Source organism: Phoca vitulina, unplaced genomic scaffold (assembly GCF_004348235.1).
Source record: "Phoca vitulina isolate PV1807 unplaced genomic scaffold, GSC_HSeal_1.0 scaffold55, whole genome shotgun sequence".
Lineage (NCBI taxonomy): Eukaryota > Metazoa > Chordata > Mammalia > Carnivora > Phocidae > Phoca > Phoca vitulina.
In genome coordinates, this window is record NW_022589758.1 from 252,304 (window position 1) to 270,153 (window position 17,850).

At 43.6% G+C, this 17,850-nt stretch overlaps 1 protein-coding gene across 3 annotated transcripts in view; it reads left to right on the forward strand.

Moving 5' to 3' along the window:
• The window catches only part of EGFL6 (EGF like domain multiple 6), a 60,633-nt gene that overhangs the window by 2,303 nt on the left and 40,480 nt on the right, over window positions 1-17,850 (forward strand). The gene's annotated exons all lie outside the window — the stretch shown is intronic.

Sequence of the window (17,850 nt, forward strand, 5' to 3'; positions counted from 1 at the left end):
GGACCCTGGTATCATGACCTGAGCTGAAGGCAGACACTTAACTGACTGAGGTGTCCCGTGGGTTTTGTTTTTTTTTTTTTTAAATAGAAATACTGCACCATAATTTTAGTGATCTAGAAAACTGCATGCCACCTAAATGATGCTTAGTGCATAGTAGACAGTTAACATTCATCAAATGAATAAATCATCATCAGCATGCATTTTCCTGGTCATAAGCATCAGAATTTGGCTTGAGCCCTATACTTTTTGTTTTTATTTCTGTTTGTTTATTTATTTATTTATTTATTACTAGGCAAAGGACTTTATTAACCTTGTTTCAAACTTTATTCCCAGGTTTTTCAGCTTGATTAGCTGCAAAGAATGAATTGTGTCTAAGCAAAAGCTGAAAGGAGCTATAGTATCCAAGGGGCTTGGGCTTAAAAATACTAGAGATCTAGGTTTTATCAGATCCACAAACAAAATTTTAAAACACAGTCATAATATAAAATAGCAGCTCCCAGTAACTTCTTCAAGTTTTGTCTTCTTCAGAAGGTGACTCAATTCCATTTGCTTCATTCTTGGAAGCTTCATCAAAATTCTCCCCAAGATCTGGAACTTCACCATCATCCTGGTCTCCGGTAGCAAGTGGTGTTTTTCCACCCACAGATTGTGCGGGCAGAGCTTCAGCTAGTCTTAAATGAGTCAGACGATCTGCACCAAGTTGGTGTCAGATGCCAGGTAGCATAGTGTTCCTGTCCGCTGCCTGCCACGGGGCTCGATCCCAGGACCCTGTGATCATGAGCTGAGCTGAAGGCAGACGCTTAACCGACTGAGCCACCTAGGCGCCCCAGAACTGAAGTTTATTTTTATCATGGACTGTAGCCCTTCTCTGAACCACCTTCTTTCAGTGAGCAGTTCCTTTCCCACCAGTGCACACTTGTGCTTGCAGTTTGGCGAGTTTCTCCTGGTTTGTGATGGTTTCTTTCATCTTGTTGGAGCAGAAATGCGACCGCGAGGGGGACTAGGGTTGGCGCTCAGGGGGTGTCGGGTGGACCAGCTGAGATTCAGTCGAACCCTAGACTTTTTAAATGCCCTTTGGGCATGGGGACCATTTGCCAGTCTAGAACATTTATTGATCTGAATTCCCTCTCCACAGGGTTCTAGGACCTAACACTGGCATCTTTTGGCCTTGAGCACATAAGATAAATATTAATTTTGCTATTCTTTTCACGTTTGGAGCAACTCCCTATTTATAGTGTATTTTTGTTATACATTTTTTTTCTTTATTGAATTCAAATAAAAATAACGTGAGATGAAGGAATGACTGGGTTCATGCTGAGGGTCTACACTCAGGGAGAGATGCCTGCTTTCTGTAAATCACACCTGTGTTGAGAACTGATCCCTCTCAGAGCCCCGCTAAGGAAGTGCCATTGTAATAATTTTCCACAAACTTTGTGGCTTAAAAAAACACAGATTTATTCTCTTAGAGTTCTGGAGATCAGAAATCCAAAGTAAGTCTTAAGGGGCTAAAATTAAGGTGTTGGCAGGGCTGTTCCTTCTGGAGGCTCCAGGGGAGACTCCGTTCCTTGTCTCATAGCTTCTAGAGGCTTCCAACATTCCTAGGCTTGTGGCCACGTCACTTCAATCTCTTCGTCACCTTGCTCTTTTTTCTCTTAGCCTCCTTCCTCCCTTATCCCTTACCTATGATTATACCAGGCCCACCCAGATAATCCAGGATGGTCTCCTTATCATAAGATCCTTAATTTGATCACATCTGCAAACTCCCTTTTGCCATATAAGATAACATTTACAGGTTCTAAGGATTAGGTAGGACGTGGACATCTTTGGGGAGGCCATTATTCAGCCTTGCATAGGAAGTGTGAACTGCGAGTCGGTTGTTCTTGGTTTCTCATTTTGAAACATGATTTTAGTGATTTGTGAGTGGTTGAGGTATCATTCATCTCCTATTCTTAAAACTAGAATTTGTGGGAATATCCCCAAAACTCAAGAGCTGAGTTTTTCTAGGAAATAGTGACCATGAAATGTTTGATTACAACATAGAAATCACTTCTGAGCAACCTTATTTCAATAGTTTCATTGGTTTAGAGGATATTACGGTCCTATTTATATGTGATTTATATGCATAAGCCAAGGTTGTGTAAACATTAAAATAAGTCTATTATCTAGTCTTCATAAATCCGATTGGCATTCAACAAATACTGGTGGAGACTCTACTACGTGTCAACACTTTTCAGTGTGATTTCAATCACTTCTCTCATCAACCCTAAGAAATAGGTAATTGTGCCTATTTGACAGACATTGGGATGGAGAAACTTGAAGAAATTCGATGAATTTCCAAGAACTTTATTTGATATGATTTTCTGCTTTAAGAGCAGTGCCATTCCAATGTTCCACATTTATTTCTCCAAAAATATTGGATACATAAAAGCTGACATTTTTGCAAAATACATTCTCATCCGTTATTGCCGATGATCTTGTTTAGCTTGACTCCTGCCCAGTATGACCCAGGGATGTGTGTAGAATAAGTGAGGGATTTCTGAGGCTCCACCCTCCCCAGTACACTTCCTTCCTCTAAGTTTACATTCTCTCAGAAGCAGACTCTGAGATCAGGATTTGAGTGTACGTGGTTTATTTGTGAGGTGACCCCAGAAAGTTCTAATAGGGAAAGAATGTTATGGAAATAAGTTACCACTGTGATTCAATCCTGCTGGGCAATTCTAGAAGACAGTAGGACACAAGCCTCAGAGCTAACCCCCCTGAAGGCAAGGGAGCTGGGGTATTTATACTCCCAACAGTCATTGGTTGAGGGCTTCTGAGGAGGGGCCACGTAATCAGGGTCTTATTACTTAGAAGGGGAGAACAGATATTGAGGTACCATTTGCAATGTCAGCCATGTGTAAATTAGGGATCATATCCCGTTTACAGATGAATAAAGTGAGTTTCAAAAGATTAAGCGATTAAGTGATTTGCCTAAAATATCACAGTGAACAGGTGGCAGATTGAAAGCCATGGCTATCTCCCAAGGATAATTAGATCACTTTCCATGGGGTGCTTTGTCCAGAGTAATCAGCAGTACTTCCTGTTTCATCAGTTAACTTGCTGGGTTTCAACGTAGTGGTTCCAATAACCTGTTTTAAGTCTGAAGGTCGTGCTTATGAAAACAAACAAAAGGCAAAAGACCAATACTCTAAAAGTAGCTAAAATTAATTCACTTCAGGTTCAACATGAACAAATGACATACTCAAACATTCTCCTGAATGCCAGAGATACATATCTATCTGCTGCCCCCACTGAACAACTTGGGAGGGCAGGCAACATATCTGTCTTTTTTGGTGAGTGGGGTGCAGGGTGAGGGTTGTTAACTCTAGCTCCTAGCCCAGTTCCTGGCACATAGTAGGTGTTGAATAAAAAAATTGGTGCATTAATGAATGACCACAGGACTCTGGTGGAGAGGCAGATAATGTTACTTACGTATAAATAACGTGTGTTTATACTTCTATATATAAGCATTCAAAAGAATGATTATGTATATTTATGTTTTTACATATTACACTTGACCTATAACACAGGTTTGAACTACACGGGTCCACTTATTCGTGGATTTTTTATAGTACAGCGCTGTGAATGTGTTTTCTCTTCCTTATGATTTCCTTAATAACATTTTCTTTTCTCTAGGTTACTTTATTGGAAGAATACCATATATAATACATATACAAAATATGTGTGAATCAACTGTTTTCTGTTATTGGTAAGGCTTCCAGTCCAGAGTAAGCTTTTGGTAGTTACATTTGGGGGGAGTCAAAAGTTATACAAGGATCTTTGACTGTGCCAGGGGTCGGCACCCCTAGCTCCCATGTTCACCGATCAACTGTGTATGTTTATGTGTATATATATGCATGCAAAATTATGTGTGTGTGTGTATACAGAGAGAGAGAACATATAGAACATATGAACCATTCCATAGAAATCAGATAAGAGAAATTGAGTCTGCATGAGTCAGTCAGGGAAAGTGGAGGACAGGGGATGACATTGAAACTGTCCTTGTGGAATGAACGTGAGCCCACCTGACCTAAAACAGAGGAGAGAAGGCAAGTTTGCAGTACTTACTTCCCAGTAGGTATTCCATAGGAATAAATAAATGGCTGGCTGGATCGATACATAGCTGCAAAAGGGATATAAAAGGAAGGCTTTGGCCCCAGATAGGAAGTGCACTGGCCAGCATCTGGGGGCACGAGCCCAGTGATAGCCAAGAAGGCAAGCTGGAAACAGGCCGCGAAGAGCCCTGTATTTTGAGCCAAGGAGCTTGGGCTTTGTTGTGAGAGCAGAGAGCAAAGCAGGGCATTGCAGGCTGTGTTCTGTAAAGATAATCCCATCGTGACCAATTCACACTCAGAATGATCCCACAATCGCACAGAATTATCTTCAAGGTAATACACTGTAGTTTAGTGAAATTGGCAGCCTTTTTCCTTTCCGAATGTACATACTATCAGTGTGTTTATAATCCATGGTAGCTCAGATTGGATGAACACAAATGCAAAATTAAAACTCAACATACCAAAGCAGCAACCATCTTTACAAAGATCATCACATTTGCTCTTCAAGTATTGCTCTGTTTCTGGGCACGACGTGTATGAGTTATCTGTTGCTATTCAACAAAATACTCCGAAGCTCAGAGATTTAAAACAGCATTTATTTATTACCCCTCACTGTTTCTGTGAGCTGGGAATTCAGGAGCACTTTAGCTGGATGGGGCTTGGGGTTTTTCACGAGGTTGCAGCCAAGTTATTGGCCGAGGCTGTAGTCCTCAGAAGGCCTGACTCCAGCGGGGGGCCTGCCTGCAAGGTGGTGCGCTCACCACCTCGGGCAGGGGACCTCAGCGACTCGCTGCCTGGGGCCAGGAAGCCTCAGCTCCTCGCCTGGTGGAGCTCCCTCTGGGGCTGCTTGAGTGTCCTCGTTGGCCCGGCAGCTGGCTTCCACATCGCAAGGACCCAGAGAGAGAGAGAGAAGGTGAAAGTAGCTCTGCCTTGTGTGCCCTGATCTTGGAAGTTACCCTCCATCCCCTCCCACCGCGACCTCTTCGTTTGAAGCCAGGCACTAAGTCCAGTCCTACATAAGGTGGGGGCGGGGGGAGAATTAGACTTCACCTCTTAGAAGGTGGACTATCAAAGAATTTGTGGGCATATTTTAAAACCACATCACACCTTCTGGTTTTCCTTCGCAGCCTCTTTTACCAGCCTTGGTTTCCACAGAGCTCTGTCTCCTATATAGATGTAGATGACTTCGAAATGTGAATCTCGAGCCCCATCCTCTCTCTGCTGCATTCTTCACCTAGCCATTGGGATGTCCCGTTGAGCTTTGGACATCCCAAACTGAGCTCTGGATCAGCTCTCCAGAACTCACTGTCCCCCATCTCACCCATTCTCCCTATTCCAGGACAAACAGTATCCAAACTGGTCCAAGCCAAAAACCTGGGCGTCATTTCTGACAACTCACTCTTCTCCCCACTTGTATTCACTCTGGTGCTAAATCCTATCGCAGACGGAGCCTCAAGCCCATCTGCTTCTCTCTCTCCTGCCCACCACCACCCAGCCACGCACTGTCATCTCTCACCTGAACCCCAACAATAGCTGCCCTTTGCTGCTTCTCTTGCCCCCTCTAGTTCACATTCCAGAGGGTTCCTCTTAAAACTTAAATCACATCGTGTTAGCCATCTCCTTAAAGCCTTTCAGTGACTTTGCATTGGATTCAGAATAAGATCTGTTCTATTTAAGATGGCGTAAAAGGCCCTGTGGGTCTTGCCCGTTTCTCTAACTCCCCATTTTCTGTCATTCCCCACCGTGTTCTCTGTGGATGGAAACTAAAGGAGCTGCCTGGATGACACTTGCTTTATTGACTACCTTCTCTTCCTCATCTCACTTCCCCACCCCCCACCCATGTGCCTTTACCTTGTAGACAAACCACTTGCGCTCACATCCTTGTCTTAGTCTACTTCTGGGGGAGCCCACACTAAGACACTCCCCATGCCCGATTTCCACCCAAGTCCCGAGCGTGGAAGGTAAATGAGAGAAATAGAGGAAGCAAGGGAAGGTGCTGAGGTTTGATCTACCGCCGATGACATGGGAAATTTGAAGATGGAGAACACACACCGGTACGCACTTGATAACCAGCCGTTTGTTGACGAGGCTCTTCGATGCCCACACATCCAGGCAGCTGAGACGCTTTGGGGCATCCCTGGGCCTGTTGGACCTGGACTCTGTATGTTGAAGATGGGTGGAAGCCAGAATTAATCTTAACCAGTATGGTACAATGGACTTGCCGTACTGGGAACGCTGATGAAAACAAAAGGAAACAAAACAAAGAACCCTCATGGCTGGACCTTATGGTCTCTATTTAGAAAAAAATTTATTTCATTCGTTGGGCCACATTTAAATATCAGCAAAAAGAAGTTTTAACTTCTCAATTTGTCTTGGAGAAACACTGTCATAAAGTTTCCTGGAACCTGACCATAAACAAGCACACTAAGAATTCTGGCAAGGTATATTTTCGCAGAAAATAAGGAATCCCAGGAAGAAACACTACACTACTTACACAATCCCTGGAATGTTTTTAAATTAACCTCAGCTGTGGAGACGGCATTCGTGATTAATTTGATCAGTGTAGACAGCAAGCTGTATAATGCGTTAAAGGAACTGGGACAATTGAGCGTTCAGTTCAGACTCCCACAGCTCAGGGCCTCCTCTCCACAGACACTCGCTCACCTGCACGGACACTTCCCTGCCTTGGGACCAGGCTCCCTGGGCCTTCCATATGCCAACCAGGGTTCAGCAAGAGAGATCTGAGAGAGCTGCTGGCTGGCCCGGCCAGACCTCCTGAGATGGCAGAGGATGTTGCTGGGGTCATTTCCGTCCAAGATCAGGAGTTCTCTTTCTAGGTTCCTAAATTCCTTTTGATTGATTACCCCATGTTTATCGGGTCCCGTGAGGTTGGGTCAATCCAGCCAAATGCATACCAGCTCATTATACTCAGACATGTATTACATTCCAGTGATTGGTACTCTGCCAGAACCGTGCCTCCCTGGTATCTTGGAATGCGCTGCTCCAATTTTATACATTTTAAAAAATACGTGCTTCACTAAATATGGAACTAAATGCAATTCATATTGATAGTTTTGTAAGTTTTTTTTTTTAAAGAGAGGTAGAGAAGGGGGAGTGGGGAGGGGGAGAGACAGAATCCTGAGCAGGCTCCATGCCTGATGCGGGGCTTGATCTCACAACCCCATGATCATGACCTGAGCCAAAATCAAGAGTCAGACGCCTAACCGACTGAGCCACCCAAGCACCCCTTGTAAGATTTCTTTTTGTATGACTAGATTCACATATGAGGAAAAAGATCATGTGCCCTAGACTTTAGGAAAAGAAATGATTCTTGAAATACTACTCTGTTGATCAGGGTAGGCTAATTTCTACATCAAAACGGTCTCAAAATCGCAGTGGCTGAACACAGTAAAGTTTATTTCTTTGTCTGCCTTGAAGTCCCCGACATGTTGGAGAGACTCTGCTGTGTGCTTTCACACAGGACCAGGCTCCATCCATCTTGAAGGGCCATTTCCTCCAGGCCATCAGAGTCCTTTTTATTCAGCGGGCTGATAGAAAAGGAGCATGTCCAGGATCCCGTGGGAGGCTTTGTGAACAGGCTTGGAGGTGGTCTGCCCACGTTCCACTGGCCTAAACCGGTCACGTGGGTCCACCTAGCCGGCAGGCTGGCTGGGGAGCATGGTGTAGCTTTGTGCCCAGGAGAGAGAGAAATAGGTTTGCTGAGCACTGAAACTTCTCTTCCATGATCATTAAATTGTAACATGAAATTACAGATATTTGGCCATTTTTAACTTATAGAAGTTTCATGTAGTTTAACCTAATCGTTTACGTCCCTTATCCAGAACACTCACAACCAGATATTAAAATAAAAGAATAATTGAATTGATGATGGGAAAGTTAGTGATTGCGCAGGAATTAGAGCAAAGGACAGGTAGAAGGAGAGGATGCTGGGGAAGTAATGTGAATAATTTGTTAATATTAACTTACAATGCCATGCAAGAACTATGTATGCAACTATAGATTAAAGCTTTTTAAGCAGTTTTTTAAAAAGTTTATGAGATAGTGTGCCCTGCTCTTATTGTCAATGTCATGCTTGCGTGTGCTGGATTCCTTTCTTCCCCCGAATAATATTGTTTCAACTTAAACAGAAATATTTTAGTATTTACTTTTCTTTTTTATCCATAATTTTAAATGACTGCATATGTGCATTAAAAAAAACCCTGGCAGGCTTAGAATGCAGAGCTGAATGCTTGGTGTAATAAATCAATTTCCTCTGGCATCTACAAATCAGCAAGTGATTATTAGCCATTTTATCCACCAGAGATTTCCCCCCTTTAAACTGTTTTTCCATTTTCATGACCAGATGTAGAATTTGATGATTAAACCACTAAAATCCCATTTGTGGCTGTCCCTTTGAGGCATCTCTCAAAACTGGGTGAATACAGGGATGGCACGTCCATCAATTAAAAGGCATGTTGCTCATTTATGGACGTGCATGGTTCTCTGATGGTTTTTCCTACGATGTTGCAAGCTACTTGGTCTTCTCTAGGAAATATGCACAGAACATGTCACTGCATCTACAGAGCAGCTGTGGGCCAAACTGCTGTTTTCTGGTTTGTGTAATTGCCCAAACATCAGAATCCACTTTATGGTTCTCAGTCATGAGTCGATTCTTAATGATTGTTTCCCTTTTTTTTTTTTTTTTTAAAACAAGTGAAAATAAGGCTAGATTCAATAACAAATTTGTTATCTTCTAACAAAGCTGTAATCGTAAAATGCATCTGTGACTGAAGAAGGATTTTTTTCCAGTGGATAAGAAACCTTACTTGATTAACAAGTTTTTGGTGGCCCAAGTGTTAGTCATTAACATTTTGGAGAGCTTTACAAGTGATAGTTTGTACAATGTCAAAAATGATGACTTGGGAGAAATTGATACACCTCAGATTTCTCAGCTTCACCTTTTCACCTAAAGACAAGCATGTGAAAGCAATAAAATTCGAGAAAGAGGATTTCTCTGGAGAGTTGTGGTAATGTGCAAACAGTATATGAATTTCATCTTCTGGTAACTTTCTCCTTTTAGTTAACCCCAGCCAGTGTTCTTTACAATCAAAAGTAATTCACTTTGACCAATACATATGAAATGGTTTGCCCACCTGTACAGAGGACCCTGGACTCTTTCACTAAAGTTTTTAATTAGGCTTTTAAAAAAATATATTTCAACCAGATTCAATTTTTTTTGTTGTGATTTCACATCTAACAGTTTCGATAATCTTTTTTTTTTTTTTGAGGTGTAACTGACATGTAACATTATATTAGTTACAGGTATACAATATAATGATTCAATATTTGTATATATTGCAAAATGATCACAATAGGTCAACTTACTATCTGTCACCATACATACTTATAAATTTTTTTCTTGTAATGAGAACTTTTGAGATTTATTCTCTTAGCAACTTTCAAATATGCAAAATAGTACTTTAACTACAGTCACCATCTGTACGTCACATCCCTGTGACTTGTTTTATAACTGGAAGTTTATACCTTTTGACCCCCTTCACCCATTTCACCCCACCCCCCACCTCCCTGCCTCTGGCAACTACCAATCTGTTCTCTGTATGTATGAGCTTGTTTTTTATTGTTCTTTGTTTTTTAGATTCCACATATAAGTGAGCTCATGTGGTATTTGTCTTTCTCTGACTTATTTCACTTAGCATAATGCTCTCAAGGTCCATCAGTGTTTTCCCAAATGACAGGTTTTCACTCTTTTTTTTTTTTTAATGACTGCATAGTATTCCATTGTGTATGTATACCACATTTTCTTTACCCATTCATCCGTCATTGGACCCTTAGGTTGTTTCCAGATCATGGCTATTGTATATAATGCTGCAGTGAACATGGGACATGCATGTATCTTTTCAAGTTAGTGGCTTCATTTTCTTTGGATAAATATCCAGAAGTGGGATTGCTGGCAAATGGTAGTAATTTTGTGAGAAACCTCCATACTGTTTTCCACAGTGGCTGCACCAATTTACATTCCCATCAGCAGTGCGCGAGGTTCCCTTTTCTCCACATCCTCACCAACACTTGTTATTTCTTGTCTTTTTGATAATAGCCATTCTGCCCAATGTGAGGTGATATCTCATTGTGGTTTTTGATTTGCATTTCCCTGATGTTGAGTGGTGTTGAGCGTCTTGTCATGTGTCTGTTGGCCATCTGGATGTCTTTGGGGAAATGTTTATTCAGATCCTCTTCCTATTTTTTAATCAGATTGGTCTTTTTGTTATTGAGTTGTATGAGTTCTTTCTATACTTGGGGTATTAACCTCTTGCCAGATATATGATTAGCAAATATTTTCTCCCATTCAGTAGTTTGCCTTTTCATTCTGTTGATGGTTTCCTTTGCTGTACAGAAGTTTTTTTAGTTTGATGTCCCACTTGTCAATTTTTGCTTTTGCTTTTGGTGTCAAGTTTCAGTACATTGTTGCTTACTGAGTTCCCCCCAGTCTTATGGAGGCTGCTTTGTTTTGCAAAATCCCTGATATTTCCAACTGCTTGAAATCCTTCTATAACTCCCCAGAGCCTTCAGGGTGGACAAAATGTTTTGCATGGTCACAGGCCTTTTCTTTGCGGCCCCTGCTTATCTCCCTGCTACCTTCTCCTCCCCTCTATTCTCTCCACTTCCCTCCCCACTTCCCTTCCCACTCCCCTGCTCTAAGCACACACCACTTTCTAGACTCTAGTCTACAGGCCACCAACTCCTCAGATTTTTGGTGGCTCCCTCCTTGACACAGGCTGTTTTCTCTGCCTGGAACACCTTCCCTACCCAACAGCCTCCTTCCATTTTACCCAGGTAAGTCCCACCAGTCTCCAGGATTCATATCAGGCCCCATTTCCTCCAGAAAACCCCTCACCCACCCACCCCTAACCTAACGACTCCTACATCTTCCCCTAGCTCCAAGAACTTACTCCTTTCATGATATTTGTCAAGTTGTAGTATAATAATCTGTTCACTTGCCCAGCTGCATCCCTAGACTGTAAGTTCTTTGTGGGCAGGGGCTGTTCTCATATATGTCTAGAGTCTCAGTGCCTACTACAGTGCCTGACATGTGTAATTACCTAATACATTTTAGGTGAAAAAAGTGGATAGATGGATGAATGAATAGTGCAGGGGAGGAAAGATAATTTTCCCTCTACCCTTCTAGGTTCTTGGCTGAGATCCCCCTGTAATAAAAGATTAATAGGAGAAAACCAGACAGAAGTAAATAACTTATATACCTGCTGTACACCTGGGAGATACCCAGGAAAACTGAGTAACTCAAAATGGCACAAGCCACCACCTTAATACCTGGCTAAAGATAAAAGATGTTGTTGGAGGTTGGGGGAGCAGGTTATGGGAGGTGACCAGGCAAAGCACAGTAAGTAAGGATAAGGTTGTTACACAGATTTAAGCCCTGGCCTTCTCCATTGATAACAGCTTCTTCTTCCTTTTTTTTTTTAAAGATTTTATTTATTTGAGAGAGAGAAAGCACAAGTAGCGGGGAGGGGCTGAGTGAGAAGCAGGCTGCCTGCTGAGCAGGGAGCCCGATGTGGGGCTCGATCCCAGGACCCTGGGATCACGAGCTGAGCCGAGAGCAGATGCTTAACTGACTGAGCCACCCAGGCACCGCTGATAACAGCTTCTTGAGATTCAGAGAGGGAGACAGCCTTGTATATGGAGATTTCCCTTATAAATATAAATATCTCTTACACAAGGGTAACTTTTTTTTTTTTTAAGATTTTATTTATTTGCTTGAGAGAGAGCGTGCACACACGTGCGTGACAACAGAGGGAAAGGGAGAGGCGGACCCCCGCTTAGCAGGGAACCTGACTTGGGGCTCAGTCCCAGAACCCTGAGATCATGACCTGAGCCGAAGGCAGATGCTTAACTGACTAAGCCACCCAGGCGCCCCACAAGGGTAACTTCTACTCAGGTTTTCAGAGCTTCTCCTGTGTCTGCTGTTTCTTAAAAATAATCAGCCCAAAATAATCCTTATGCCAAAGAAGCATGTTTTGGGGTGGCAAATCCTGTTCCCCTTCCATACTTTGGTCAGCTGTATTCCTGCCTGACTTCTAATATGAATGTAAAGTCACCTGGTCTTTTTTTGTGGCCCTGGTTTCTTCATGTGTAAATTGATAGGTTAGAACTGGCTGATGTCTGAGGTCACTTTCTTTAAGGTGAAATTCTACAGTGAGCTCCCCTTGCAGTGAAAACTGATTCTTACATACATTAAAAAGTTAAGTCACATGGGAACTGTGGCAGCCATGAGAATGTGCCTTGCAGACTTCCAGCTGCTGGGAGTGCGACTGACCCAGGGCCCCCACTACTCTGCTCTTGGAAAGCCATCACCACATTTGAGCAAGGCCATGCCTCCCACGGGCTGCTTCTGCCAGGCCACCTTCCAGAAGGAGCATGGCAGGGATACCACGGCAGGACTGTTTGTGGGAAATACCACTCTCCTCTGAAGGTCAGTTTTGGCTCCCAGACTCCTCCTCAGTTTTGCCAAACCCTCCTTAGACTTACCCAGCAGCCTTGGATACCTCCATCCGACCTTTGTTCCATCTTTGCTTTGCTCGGGGTCAGCCTCGCATGGTGATCCGATGGCCCTCCCAGCCTTCCCCAGCTCTCTCTCCCAGGTGTTTCCTGTAATAACATCCTTGCGCGTTTATTCCCCTCATGGCTTCTGCTTCTCAGAGGACTCAGACTAAAGCAGAAACCTAGTTCAAACTGCAATTCATTTCATTGATTATGAGTCCATGGCAGTTTTAAACTTTATACCTTATTCAACACATCTAACAGCAATCTTAATCCTACTGCTAGTACTACTAAAAGTGATGAGTTAGGGAACATTTCCTGTGTTACTCACTGCTCCAAGCCCTTTATATATATTGCATCATTCCATTGTCACAAAAACCCTTAAAGTAAATACCCTTTTTATCCCCATTTCACAAATGAGATAGTTGAGGCATAGAAAGGCAAAGTAACTTGCTGAAAGTCACAGGTTCATGTATAGTAGAGTCATGATTCAAACTCAAGAAGGAGACCGTCATCCTAACCATCATATTTTACAGCTTACTCAACATCAGAGCTGATCCTGCTTTTTCTAGAAACACTCTGCATTTGGCTTAACCTGGTGTTCCTTTTACCTTTCTGAGCATTGCCTGGGTCTCTTTCTGGACCTTTCTCCTCCATGGCCCACCTCTTACATGCTAGTTTCCTTGGGGCTGTGCCCTAAGCCTTCTTTTCTTCTTACACTACATACATTCCCATAGATTCAGTAACCAACTGCCTGCAGATGACTCCCCACTCCAGTCCTGCTTCCTGGACTTTTGGCTTAAATAGCCAACTTCCTATTCAACATCTCTTGGTTGTCTGTCTAATGAGCCCTCAAAATTAGCATGTCCCTAAGAGAACTCCTCATTTATCCTATTCCTCAACATGGTCCTCCGTCCATATTCCCATTCCAGAAAAAGCAGCACTGCTGCCTACCTGATTTTACATCGTCTCACACTCCAGATCCAATTGACCAGAATATGACCTCCCTGAGGGCAGAGATCTTACGTTCGTCGTGGTTGCTGCTGACCCTCTGAGACTAACCCAATGCCTGATATGTTGTAGGTTTTCAGTAAATAATGAATGAATGCTCTAATCCATTACCAAGTCTTTTGGTTCCACCTTGAATCTATCCATTCCTCACTGCCTCTGCTACTGCTCTAGTCCAAAAGACCAGAATCTTCCAAGCCAACTGGTATCCCTGCTTCCATCTGTCTCCATCTCATCCATTTTCCAGACTGCGGCCATGATAATATTTTTCTAAGGGAAAATGTTATCAGATAACCTCCCTACTCAAAATCCCTCTGTGCTGCCCTATTACCATTCAACTATCAGGCTTCATAGCCTGAGCTTGACTAACATGACGCTCTGTGCTGTAACCTGCTCATCTCCCTCCCTTTGCTCCACTCCTGTGGTCTTCTATCAGTTCCTCGAGCACAAGCATGGTGTCTCTTATCCTGCACTCATTCTGTGACTTCTGCTTGTAATATGCTTTCCCTCATTTTGTGTGGCTGACTTCTCTTTATCTTCCGTTTCACTTAAAGGTGCACCCTCAGAGAGAACATCTTGGATCCATTCAACCAGAGTGTGTTTCTTTGCTTTAAGCTTCTGTAGCTGACCAAATATGTTTAGTGCCTCTGTTACCCTCACCCTCTTGTCTAAAAGTTCGTAGTCAGGGACCCTATCCACCATGTTTATCTCTGTATTTCCAGGACCTAGCACAGTGCTCAATACATATTCATGTTCTATTGAATAAGCTGGGGCTTGGGGCATCAGGAACATAGGTAAGGTCCTCCCTTGCAAACCTATAGTCAAGAAGTTGGCAGGTCATCTCCAAAGTATTCATAGATTGAAATCTAATTAAATGAATCCCCCATTCCTTATAAAAATATAGAATTAAGGGGGCACCTGGGTGGCTCAGTCGGTTAAGCATCTGCCTTCAGCTCGGGTCATGATCTCCAGGGTCCTGGGATTGAGCCCCGCATCGGGCTCCCTGCTCAGGTGGGAGCCTGCTTCTCCCTCTCTCTCCCTCTGCCCCTCCCCCCCCACTCATGTTCACTCGCTCTCTCTCCAGTAAATAAATTAAGATTTTATTTATTTATTGGAGAGAGAGAACTAGTGGTGGGGAGGGGTAGAGGGAGAGAGAGAGAGAAGCAGACTCCCTGCTGAGCAGGGAGCCGGATGCAGGCTCCATCCCAGGACCCTGGAGATCATGACCTGAGCCGAAGGCAGATGCTTAACTGACTGAGCCACCCAGGTGCCCCCATAAATAAAGTCTTAAAAAGAAACTGCAGTAGGGGCGCCTGGGTGGCTCAGTCGTTAAGCGTCTGCCTTCGGCTCAGGTCATGATTCCAGGTCCTGGGATCGAGCCCCGCATCGGGCTCCCTGCTCGGCAGGAAGCCTGCTTCTCCCTCTCCCACTCCCACTGCTTGTATTCCCTCTCTTGCTGTGTCTCTCTGTCAAATAAATAAATAAAATCTTTAAAAAAAAAAAAAAAAAAAAAAAGAAACTGCAGTAAGATACCACTTCCCACCAACTAGAATGGCTGTAATAAAAAAAAATGGACAATAACAAGTGCTGGTAAGGATGGAGAAATTGGAACCCTTATACACTGCTCGTAGGAATGGAAAATGGAGTAGCCATCTTGGAAAACAGTCTGGCAGTTCCTCAAAAAGTTAAACATGGTTACCATATGACCTAGCAATTCCACTCCTAGGTATATACCAGAGAGAAATGAAAACATATGTCCATACAAAAACTTGTACACCAGTGTTCATAGCAGCATTATTCGTTTGAGCCAAAACATGGAAACCACCCAAATGTCCATCAACTGATGACTGGATAAACAAATGTGGTCCATCCATACAATGGAAGGTTATTCAGCCATAGAAAGGAATGGAGTACTATTACATGCCACAGCATGGACGAACCTTGAAAGCATATTAAGTGAAAGAAGCCGGACATAAAAGATCACATAGTGTACGATTACATTTCTGTGAAATGTCCAGAAAAGGTAAATGCAGAGGCAAAAAGTAGATTTGTGGTGACCAGGGGTTGGAGGATTGGGGGGCGGGGAATTGGGACTAACTGCTAATGGGTATGGTATTTCTTCTTGGAGGAATGGAAATGTTCTGGGATTAGATAGTGGTGATGGTTGCATAACATAGTGAATATACTAAAAATTACTGCACTTTATTATGTGAATTATATCCATTTTAAAAATGCTACACAAAGATTCTTAAGTACATCATTCTGTGTGGACTAGCACTTATGTACTTGACACACTTTATGTTCAGTAGTCTGTAGTTTCTTGTTTGGGAATTGTTAGTTATGTGCAGACGGGGTCAAGATTGTGGTATCCCCTGCAGAATTGTTAGTCATGTCCAGATTAGATTATGTAAGGTGACTGTATTATTATGATACTTACCATGCTGTCCTCTGCTGCAATATATCTGTTTATGATGGTTTGGGAATTTAAGAGAGTACAGATTGGGTCTTTTTCATCACTCTGCGTGCCTAAGACAGTACTTGAGATACTGCAGGTACTGAATAAATGTTTCACTTGCAGTAGGACTTAACAAGGGGCAGTTGGCAGTGCCCAGAGACGTTTTTGCCTGCCACAACTGCAGAGTGGGTGCTTCTGCCATCTATAGGTAGAGGCCAGGGATGCTGGTACATCAACCCTGGCTGAGATGCACAGGACAGCCCCCAACAGCAAAGATTTCTCTGGCCCAAAAGTCAGTCGTACAGAGGTTGAAAAACCCTGTTCTAAATTGTTGAGCAGGGTGCCTATGTGGCTCAGATGGCGAGGCATCTGCCTTCGGCTCAGGTCATGATCCCAGGGTCCTGGGATTGAGCCCCACGTCGGGCGCCCTGCTCAGAAGGGAGCCTCCTTCTCCCTCTCCCACTCCCTCTGCTTGTGCTCTCTCTCTCAAATAAATAAATGAAATTTTTAAAAAAATAAATGATTGAGCAAATGACTTACAAATCCCCCAAATTAGTTTCATCAGAAGATGAAAAAAAAGGTCCCTTTAAGGAAAATTAAATCATAAAATCATCCTTGCATTTGGTGTTCTCAGTTAATGAAATGTCGCAGACCATATCTTTGTGGCTCTTAACTGAAGAACCACGTGGGTGGGAGAGGCAGAGCGCAGGGGAGAACTGCAAGGCTGTGGCACTTCCCAGCCTTGACTAAGGATTATTAACTTGCAGAGAATTCAGTCCTGCAGCAGAAAGCACATGGTCAAATGTGCATCCCTTGTCTGTTAAAGAGCCCAGGAACCATTTTACGTTTAATTTAATCTGCCCAAGGAAACAATCCCAGCCCTCCACAAAATACACAACTCAAGTCTTTTCTTCCAGAAGCTGGTGGCAGCCCCGCCCACTACTAACTAGGTCAGTAAGTACGTAACTGTGCAGTGAGGTCCAGTCGTGGCCCAGAATGCTGAGGGGCACTTGGTGGCCAGGCTCACTCCTTCGGGTCTCTGGATCAGGGGTCGGCAAGCTAAGGCCTGCAGGCCAAGGCTGGTGGCCCTCTGTTTTTACATGACCAGTGAGCTAAGCCTGGTTTTACCCTTTTTTTTAAAGATTCTATCCATTTATTTGACAGAGAGAGAGCACAAGCAGGGGGAGCGGCAGGCAGAGGGAGAGGGAGAAGCAGGCTCCCCGCTGAGCAGGGAGCCCAGTGCAGGGCTCGATCCCAGGACCCCGGGATCATGACCTGAGCCGAAGGCAGACGCTTAACTGACTGAGCCACCCAGGCGCCCCTGGTTTTACCTTTTCAACTGGTTAAAGCTAAACCAAAGGAAGAATGATATTACATGACACGTGGAAAGTATATTAAATTCAAGTTTCGGTGTCCATAAATAAAAGTTTTATTGAACCCAGTTATGCCCGTCTGTTTGCTGTTGGCCACTGTTGCCCGTCTAGCTGCTCTTGGGCATGGACAGAGACCGCTCGACCCTCTTGATGGCAAAGCCTACAATATTTACCACCTGACCCTTTCTGAAAAGCATTTGCCAACCCCTGCTCTACGGTTAAAGAGTTTAGCAAATGGTGTTCCGAGGAGGCAGTGAGGAATGAGAAGCCACCCTGGGCTGGAGTCCCTGACATGTGGCTCTGCTGGGGACGTGGCTGTACCTCACTGGGCTGGCGCTTCCTCATC